The 9,400-nt window shown below is 39.8% G+C and overlaps 1 protein-coding gene across 12 annotated transcripts in view; it reads right to left on the bottom strand.

Annotated features, from left to right (window-relative positions):
- Positions 1 to 9,400, bottom strand: part of LOC106869927 (tripartite motif-containing protein 2) — a 47,194-nt gene that overhangs the window by 4,590 nt on the left and 33,204 nt on the right. Inside the window, exon 2 of one of the 12 annotated variants that reach the window (XM_014915864.2) lies at positions 6,886 to 6,937. The exons of 9 other annotated variants lie outside the window; for them this stretch is intronic. The gene's annotated coding sequence lies outside the window, so the exon portion shown is untranslated. Of the gene's footprint in view, positions 1 to 6,885; positions 6,938 to 7,523; positions 7,950 to 8,432; positions 8,533 to 9,400 lie in introns of those variants that run through there. 2 more of the 12 variants (XM_052974234.1, XM_014915862.2) reach the window with 2 other exon arrangements.

Consider the following 9,400-nt stretch of genomic DNA (forward strand, 5'->3'; position numbering starts at 1 on the left):
ATTACCACCACACATACAGAACACAGCTATATTACAGTTCCTGCGTATTAATATTCCAAATTTCCTTGTGTAACTTTTATAGAATATTCCGTACCAGGTAACCGGTCACAACTAGCATCCGACGCTCAACTACAGCTCTGCTCATGGACCACAACTTCCTGCGTATGGACATTCTATCTCCTTGTGGAATTTTTATACGAACTGGTTTTCTCCATCTCAGTGTTTTAAGACTTTTCACAGTCTGTTACAGACACTTTTACAATGTTCTGTGTTTTTTTCTCACACACACTTGTGCACTCATACATTTTCTTTCCCTTCAGTAAAAACAAACACTCAGACTTTCACATTCCGTGATTCCACACCAAATCACAAGTATATATATAAGACTCCTAGGGCCTGAAGGTATCGTTGTAGTTATCAACATCTCATACCAATATTGTCAAATTCAAAGAACCTAGAAGTGAGGCGAAATCATAACAATTCTAAAACCAAATAAAAACCCAAGCAAAGTTGCATCATACAGACTCAGCATGTACACATACGTACACTTTTAAAATTCCAAAAATTTAACAGCCCATATCTTGTTGTTGGCACTCCGTCACTTACGACGTCGAGGGTTCCAGTCGATCCGATCAACGGAACAGCCTGCTCGTGAAATTAACGTGCAAGTGGCTGAGCACTCCACAGACACGTGTACCCTTAACGTAGTTCTCGGGGATATTCAGTGTGACAAGGCTGACCCTTTGAATTACAGGCACAACAGAAACAGAAAGTAAGAGTGAGAGAAAGTTGTGGTGAAAGAGTACAGCAGGGTTCACCACCATCCCCTGCAGGAGCCTCATGGAGCTTTAGGTGCTTTCGCTCAATAAACACTCACAACACCCAGTCTGGGAATCGAAACCGCGAGTTCGCTGCCCTAACCACTGGGCCATTGCGCCTCCACTGACAGCCCATATCACCCTCACTAAATCGCAACACGAGCTTAGACCACTACACTCAATCACAAAACTGCTCACAAAATTACACAACCAAAAAGCCCGCATCATTCTGACTTCATCAGCAGGTTTATTTTGCCCTTTTACCAGGTATTTTACTCGTACAAAAGAGTTCAACTCTTCCTTAAGAAATAACATAAAACATTGGCGAGTAAAGTACCCCACTCAGACTGCCAAGCCTATGGAGTTTGCAAGGAAACACTTCCAAAACTTTCAAACCGATTGGAATGCTGTGAGGATCCGTTCTCTCAGTTGCTCTTCAACCCATATTTACACGACCTTCTCTACAAAACACACAAGCAACCTCACACGCAGATATCACACTCACATCCTCCAACCATTCTCAAAACACTGCCACACAACTACCCTAAACCTGTTTAAATCATTCAGAAACATAACTTCGCAACAAGAGTCTTAATGTAACTCTCATCAAATCCATTGTATCTCTCCTAACCAGCAACACCAAAGCACAAATACAATCAACTCTCACAGAGCTACGTAGAGTTTCCTGCACAACATTAACAGTCAAGTAAGCAAAATGATGCGCAAACATATTTAGGTGCCACATATGACCAACACCAAGAAATGACAATGGTGTACAAAGAATATTAGAGCTATCGTGGACTCTGCTACTCTCTTCACAACAAACCAAAATAAATAATCACAAAACAGTGTACGGTGCACCTTAATTAGGTACTCAAACCACTTGCACAACGAAACAAAAATAACTAATAATGCAAGATATGCAAACGGCGCAGTTTGTTTGTGCGGCAAGCTTCAAACATCACAGTTCATGTTAATACAAGGGGAAAACGCCTGCAAAAACACCCAGAACAATGCTCTAGAATACTTCCTGATACCCTAAAGATACAATCGTTCTCACTCAACCCAGAAAAGAATACAGAACATATTACATAGAAATACCTACAACATCAATAACTTCACTGGCGCCCACTTCGACGCCGCTGTAATCGACCCCAGGATCTACAGAAACACGGAATTAGACTGAACTGTGTGTATATGTTCAGACTGTACTTCAGAATGATTCATCATAATGGCGTGTGCAGTATAATCTTCAGGCAGATAGATCACTGAGCCGATTCTCGTCTTTCGGCCGACTGTCTGCGTGGCATACGGGTGTTTTCGATCAAAGATAACAACAGGTACATATGAACGTATGCGGAAGCCTCTGCGTCTTTGTTCGACTTACTCGAAATAGCAACCAAATCTTCCTCAAAACCACGCCCTACAGCGCTTTTAGAAAGAACATATTTGACCAATGTACTTTTAGATTGACTGTGTCTGAATAAAGACGCGATGGTTAAGGTTGGAGTGTCTGAAGTCAGTAGTCTTTTCGAACATAAACAAACCTGGGGCAAACAACAAGTGGTATTTTACCAATCCTCCAATTTTTCCTCGGCAGTATTCGAACACAGATATTTGAGGTTGAGGCTGACACTGAATTCCATAACGCATTTCTGTATTACTATTGCTAGCGAACCAACAAGGTTAAGAAAAAAAAAGTGGGGTAAAATTTCCCTTGAATTACATAAAGACGAGATCATCAGAGCTGAATGCTTTTCCACATGAAACTACTTAGGCATGGCAGATTTGGCGAGTAACAAATGATTATTTGTAGTAGAAGTAAGCTAACTGGGACACACGAACTGGCAGAATAGTTAAGAGTACAAGACAAAATATCACACGATAGTTACATTCTGAATTTGAGTCCAGCTGACGTCAACTTTAATTAGTACTTTTGTTACAATGACATTCACATTTAAGATGAATTACAGGAATTTCGGTCGACCCAAAATCTAAGAAGTACTTTTATCTTAAGGACCGCGACTGGATGAATCGTTCTGGGTCGTTAAAATCAAATGCTAGTCAGATACCGGATCAATAGATATTCTTATAATGCACCATAAATGTGAATGAAATTATAATAGAAAACTCTAGCGATGAGCACGATAGATTATCCAATTTACTAACAAGTAAATATTGATATTTTTTTTTTTACACAGCAAAAATATGTGATGGGTTTGGTCGATTATATCAACCCCCCAGTACTCAACTGGTTTTATAAGAAACGTGGATGTAGGCAATCAAATACTGCCTGGTGCTTTTTTCGTCATTCTAATGTAGTAACAGCAACAATTTAATATTATTGAATAAAATTATCTAGAATTTTACTGGCACTAATTTTATCATCATGTCTTCTTAGCTACTCCGTGTACGTCGAGCTATAATTCTAAGCTCAGTAAGATGAAACGTTTAAAATAGTAAGACATCAAACGATTTATATTGCAAAACATTTACTCGGATTTCTATCAGTTGAACCAAATCCATTGATAACCTAATAAAAAATAACGATGACGGTGTTACACGCAACAGAAAATACTATCCCGTTAGAAAGTGCAAGAAAAATACTTGTGTACGCGCGCGCGTGAACACATATATGTGTAACGGTTATAGGATTGCACGATGAAGATCATTTTTTTTATAAGAAAATATTTATTTATGCCGTTACATTCTAGGTTGCCATACCTCGACGGGTAGGCCAGTGTAATAGTATATAAAACATGCAAGGTTGAGAATGTAGGCCTGTATCTGTATGTTCCTTCTTTTATAGCAGTAATTGTATAGAGGGAGAGATGGTAGGGTTATAATGTTGGCGCCGTTGTCTGACAGTAAAGTTATTTCTCCCTCTGCCAAGTTGTAGCTGATCAGCCAGGCATCTTTCTCCATGAGACGTCAAGTGACCACTGGTCACTAGAAAGTGAAAAGAGGAAGTTTTCTTGGAGTGTCCTGTTTATATAGCCATGAAGCAGGGCAGTGAGTGCAAAGGATTTAGCTTGTTTACCTCAATTCTAGATGGAGCAGAAGAGGTCAGAAAAGGGTCAAGTGGTGGAGACCGCTTCGGCCTAGCTATTCAAATATGGGTAAAGTGGATCGAATCCACTTCACGCCTGCCAGGTTCCTATATATGTATGCGTCAATGCACTAGCGTAGCTATAGTGTGCCGCCCGGAGTTGCCCTTCCGTTTGCCGTCCCGGACCTCACAAAAAACACAGATTGCCTACAGCAGACCCAAAAGTGCCACCCTTACCTCCCCACCAGCTACGCTAGCGAGTCAATGCTGTCTTAATTCTGATCTATATATGCTGTGGCTTGCTATCAAAAATATATACTATAGGACCCGGCGCAGATTTGTCCAGGGGCCCATAATGCTGCCAAGACTGCTCTGAAGAAAGCGTGTGTGCGTGTACTCCATTTCAGAATGGTTGCTGACAAGACCAAATGCGTATTTTGGTGTTGACTTGAGATTTAGAAAGATCAGAGCTGTATTGTTTTACCCTATCATCTCTAGCGGTGATCCTATGAACCAAGGCATTTCAACCATGGCACTGTAGTCTTTTCGTCTGACAAAGAGTACATGGAACTACATAAATACAAAGTTGCCCTCCATTTGTTTTTCTTTCAATAAACGTCTGTGGTTTGAAGGAAATTTGGGTGCTGTTTCTAGAAAGTCAAATAGCCAAGTAGAAGATCCCCCTCATTTGCTTGTACAGAGCTATAGCATTTGATAGCATAAAAAACGCACGGGCATATTAGGTACACCCTGATTTCAGCAGCGCATATTTAAGGAAAAACAGTGCTTTTTTTGTATGTGTGTATTAAAACATAATATAGGCTCAACGGTTAATATGCAGTTTAGTGCAATAGAGATCTTGGAGTGACAAGGAAAAGCCTCAAGTTCGTTATATCTATTTAACACGAAAACGATGCATAGAATAACTATAGTTTTTACCACATGTCATACAAATACAATGGAAATAAAGTATCATTCGTTCAGTATTGTCACTTGAGTTTCTTGGCGAACATCCATCGCCCTCCGACAGTCTGTACATGGATGTTCTCATCGTTGGATCAACAAAATTTAAAGAATGGTTCACAACTATATATATATATATATATATATATATATGACCTAAACTAACATAGAAACCCCACCCATCGTATATCAAACGCGTTTCTGTGGCTTTTCACTGATGTTCGTTGTTGCAGTATACTATGCTGCAGCAGTGTACCCCAGCTGCTATTTCAGAAATGTTCATGTTATCAGCAGAAGATTTTATTTACGACACTAAACTGTATCTTAACCAGCCCAACTTCGCATATAGGACCCGAAGAGATTTTTGTGGGGTGAGTTCGATTCTATTGCACACAACCTGGGGCAAGTCTCTTCTAACACTGCCTTGAATTTCTCCTAGTCTTACGAGTAGACTTTAGTCATTTGTGAGTGATTAAAACTAAATAGAAGCCCATCGGAGTGCTCTTGTTGGTAGATCTTGACTCAATTCATTGTCCAATTTAACACCACCTCCCAGCCCTTGAGTGTCTTTAACAGAGTCCACTCTGTTGCAAGCTTTTGAGCTAGGTTTTCAGACCGAGAAACTTTCTCACATCCTCCCATTAGTCCGATAGACATGAATCCCTTTTCTCGGGGATGGTTAAAGAAGGTATCTTTCAGTTAAGACAGCTACTAGGAAGTCCGTCACTTACAAAGAAGAAAAAAAAAGGGGAATTATAGAAAACAATTCTATAAGTGGTAGTTAGAATTTGACTATGTGTGTATGCAACAGCAAGTTGTCTCGGAAGGGAATAAAAATATGAGAAATAGAGTTGTGATTTTTTTTACAAGAGAATATGTAAAAAAAGTGGTGGGGGCAATGTGGGAGAAAAACAGCGACACTAAATCTCCAAATAAACTAAATCAGCCATCTGCATTTGATAAGTTTTGTAATATCTAATGATATTGTAATATTTTTACGGGTGTATCAACGAGTCCCAACTTGGATAACCATAATAATCCTTTCTACTGTAGGCACAAGGCCCGAAATATGGGGGAGGGGACTCGTCGATTACGTCGACCACGGTGTTTCACTGGTACTTAATTTATCGAAACCTAGAAGATGAAAGGCAAAGTCGACCTCGGCGGAATTTGAACCTTAAGCATTTCGCCCGGCGTGCTAACGATTCTTATTTCTTTATTGCCCACAAGGGGCTAAACATAGAGGGGACAAACAAGGACAGACAAAGGGATTAAGTCGATTACATCGACCCCAGTGCGCAACTGGTACTTAATTTATCGACCCCGAAAGGATGAAAGGCAAAGTTGACCTCGGCGGAATTTGAACTCAGAACGTAACGGCAGACGAAATACCACTAAGTATTTCGTCCAGCGTGCTAACGATTCTGCCAGCTCGCCGCCTAAATATGACCATAATCGAAATAATGTTGAAGAAATGAAAAAAAATGTGGAAAAAGAAATGGTTAAAACAGTTACGAGGTAGGAGGGATACTTTCTTATTGTGGCGAAAATTCTTTTAGTAAAGACCATACCGCTCTGGAGGTTTCCGTGCGGTCAGTCGATTTTCAAGAAATAGCCGCCGAATCTCTCTCAGATTAAACCCCACTGACTTAAACAAGGAAGAACACATCAGAAAGTGTAGTCTCGGCTATCCTTAAAAAGACGGAATGGTCACAGCTGGAAGGGCTATAATTAATGGTTTGTTCGATAACAATTGACCTGGGCTAAAAAAATGCCAGTGATACAGGGACAGATAGGACCTTCCTGAAGTATCAGGAGGCTGCAGTCGTCTATATTTAGAAGTTACGTGAGAGTGCCCCTGCACGAGCGTTCGACGTGCTAGAAATAGCAGCCAAATCCCCCTCAAATTATATCCAACTGTCTTGAAGTATCTGAATCAGATACGCAATGGTCACGGTTGAAATGTCTTACATCGTAGGTCTGTTCCTTTAGAGCTCACCCGGGGACTAAACAACAACGTAATTAAAGAATGTAAAATAAAAATGTATACTTTACCATGTAGACAGAAAATTAGCCGCTGCAGACCTCAGAATCTATTTTTCTTACACTAGATAAATAAATTTAACACAAGGATGTAGTTGGGTGATGTTGAAGTATCCCTTGTTGGGATAAGTTAGGATGAAGAAATGTGTAGGTACGTTTTGTTGTATGGGATTATTGTTGTCCGATGATGATTGTCTTAGTACAAGGGTGGCAGTTACAGTTCACAAGTATTCCAACGAGAGCATCTCAAATTGTTTCTTAAATCTCTCCCTCCCTCTCTCTCTCTTTTCTCTCACCTTTTATTTCCGTTTCTTCTCTCACTTCTTTCTTCTTGTTTCACCCTCTTACACTGTCTTCTCGGTTCTCTCTGTCTCTTTTCTTCTCATTATATTCCCGTTATTTCTGTTTCATTTTTTTCTTGTTTCTCTCTCTTCTCTTATCGTATTTCTTTTTCGATCTTACCTTCTTGTATTACACTCAAAATTAACGGATGTCTTGCCAATATTATGGAAGGTATGACTATAATAACGTACCATTTTCCTTTACAAATCAGAGATAATGCCTATTTCCATAATATTTTACATACAACTTGCAAGGTGAGATACTACTTTCCTCAGCTGTCGACTAGAGAACAAAGATTTTATACTCACCATATCCTATCCTCAATGATATCAAACACTGATGCAACCAAGGAATGTCCGGGTTCTTTTGGTCCACTGCAGCACGTTTCTGCCCCCTCTGTTATCCATGCAACCACCACACCAAACTGGGTGCAGCTGAAACTATTCCCAACCATGCAGCTGATCTTGTTTTACTGCTTACTAAAGATTTGTTCTTCACTAACAATTTTGGCCTTTCTCTCTCGCGTTTCTACTATATCCATAATTTTATATATATATGCTTACATTCTGACACATACATTTGTGCAGTTATAGTAGGACAGAATAACAATATTTCCGCCTGTTTATGGAGGGGAAAGTGCCTATTTGTATTCATACATTCAATTGTATGTATGAGTTGCCGGTACGTAAACAGAGATACACATGCGTAGAAATTCTATATTGCACACTTGCGCGCACGCACACACACATACACTTGCGCGCGTGTGCGCGTATTTCAGTCGATAAAATGATCGTCACGAAAACACAAATCGAAAACAGTTGTAAGACTGAGAATAGACAACATAAGACTCGGAACCTATGAATATTTAATGTCATCGAAGTTCAGTAGGTCATAAATAGAGAACTCCTTTCAACTTGTGAAGCAGGCATGAATGGGAATGTATGCGCGGGCACACACACACACACACACACACACACACACACACGCACCAGTTCACCTCATCGTCACACTCGCATATCCACACAAATGCATGCACGCATGCATACATACATAGAGAAAATGCAAAGCAAAGGAACCATCTTCGCGATCGCTCGATCTGCTAGAAATAGTAGCTAAGTTTCAAACTGTTCACACCGAAAATAGAAAATAAAAAATAGAAAGTAAAAAAAGACACGTAGGACAATACTGTCATTGACATATGTATATAATCCTTTTACTTTGTTTCTGTCATTAGACTGCGGCCATGCTGGAGTACCGCCTTGAAGGATTTTAGTCGAACGAATTCATCTCAGGACTTATCTTGTCTTTAAGCCGGGTACTTACAAAGTACAGCAGGAAACATTAATAGTCGAACGTCAGTGATAAAGGTCACAATTATTTTTCAGGATGATTTCTTGTTTCTTTCAACAAAGAAAAAAGAAAAAAAAGAGAAAAGCAAAAAATCAGATTGTGTGTTTGAAAGGTCATTTAGCAGATTGCTCTTAAAAAACGCTGCTGTTTCACTAAGGTCAGCGCAGATTTTGTCTAAAACGTCATCAGCACAGTAATTATTCTATCTTGTTTCCAGCAGAGGCGAAACGTATGCGAAAAGAGTGAAACATTTATGTTATAGAGTAATTAACCTAAGTAGAACAAAAACGAACTAACAGAAATAACTCTGTGACCAGTAGTGTAGATTTCACATGATTCCGAAGCTCAATCCTACAGCGTGACACCTTAGGCAGGAGTCTTCTACTAGAGCCTTGTGAGCGAATTTGGTAGGTGGAAACTGAATGATGCCCGTCGTGCGTGTGCGTGTTCTTGTGTTTGTCTCCCACTGCCACTTGAAAACCGGTGTTGCTTTGTTTACATCCCTGTAGTATAGCAGCAGTTCGGCAAAAAATACCGAGAGAATACGTACCAGACTTTAAAAAATAAGTACTGGTACTCATTTGTTCGACTAAACTCTTCAAGACAGTGCTACAGCATGGCCGAAGTCCATGAGTGAAACGAAAACAAAAATAAAAAGATAAATAACAGCGAATAAAGATATATTAAGTACCACACAAAATAAACTCTCCATTCATTGCATATACACTCACATACGTACACGTGTATGTATATAGATACCAGGACGTGCCGCTTTGGTAAGCAAGGTAGGCAGTGCAGGGCATCATATAGAAAACATCATATAGAAAAATCCCCC

This window comes from Octopus bimaculoides, chromosome 18 (assembly GCF_001194135.2).
Source record: "Octopus bimaculoides isolate UCB-OBI-ISO-001 chromosome 18, ASM119413v2, whole genome shotgun sequence".
Taxonomy (NCBI): Eukaryota; Metazoa; Mollusca; class Cephalopoda; order Octopoda; family Octopodidae; genus Octopus; species Octopus bimaculoides.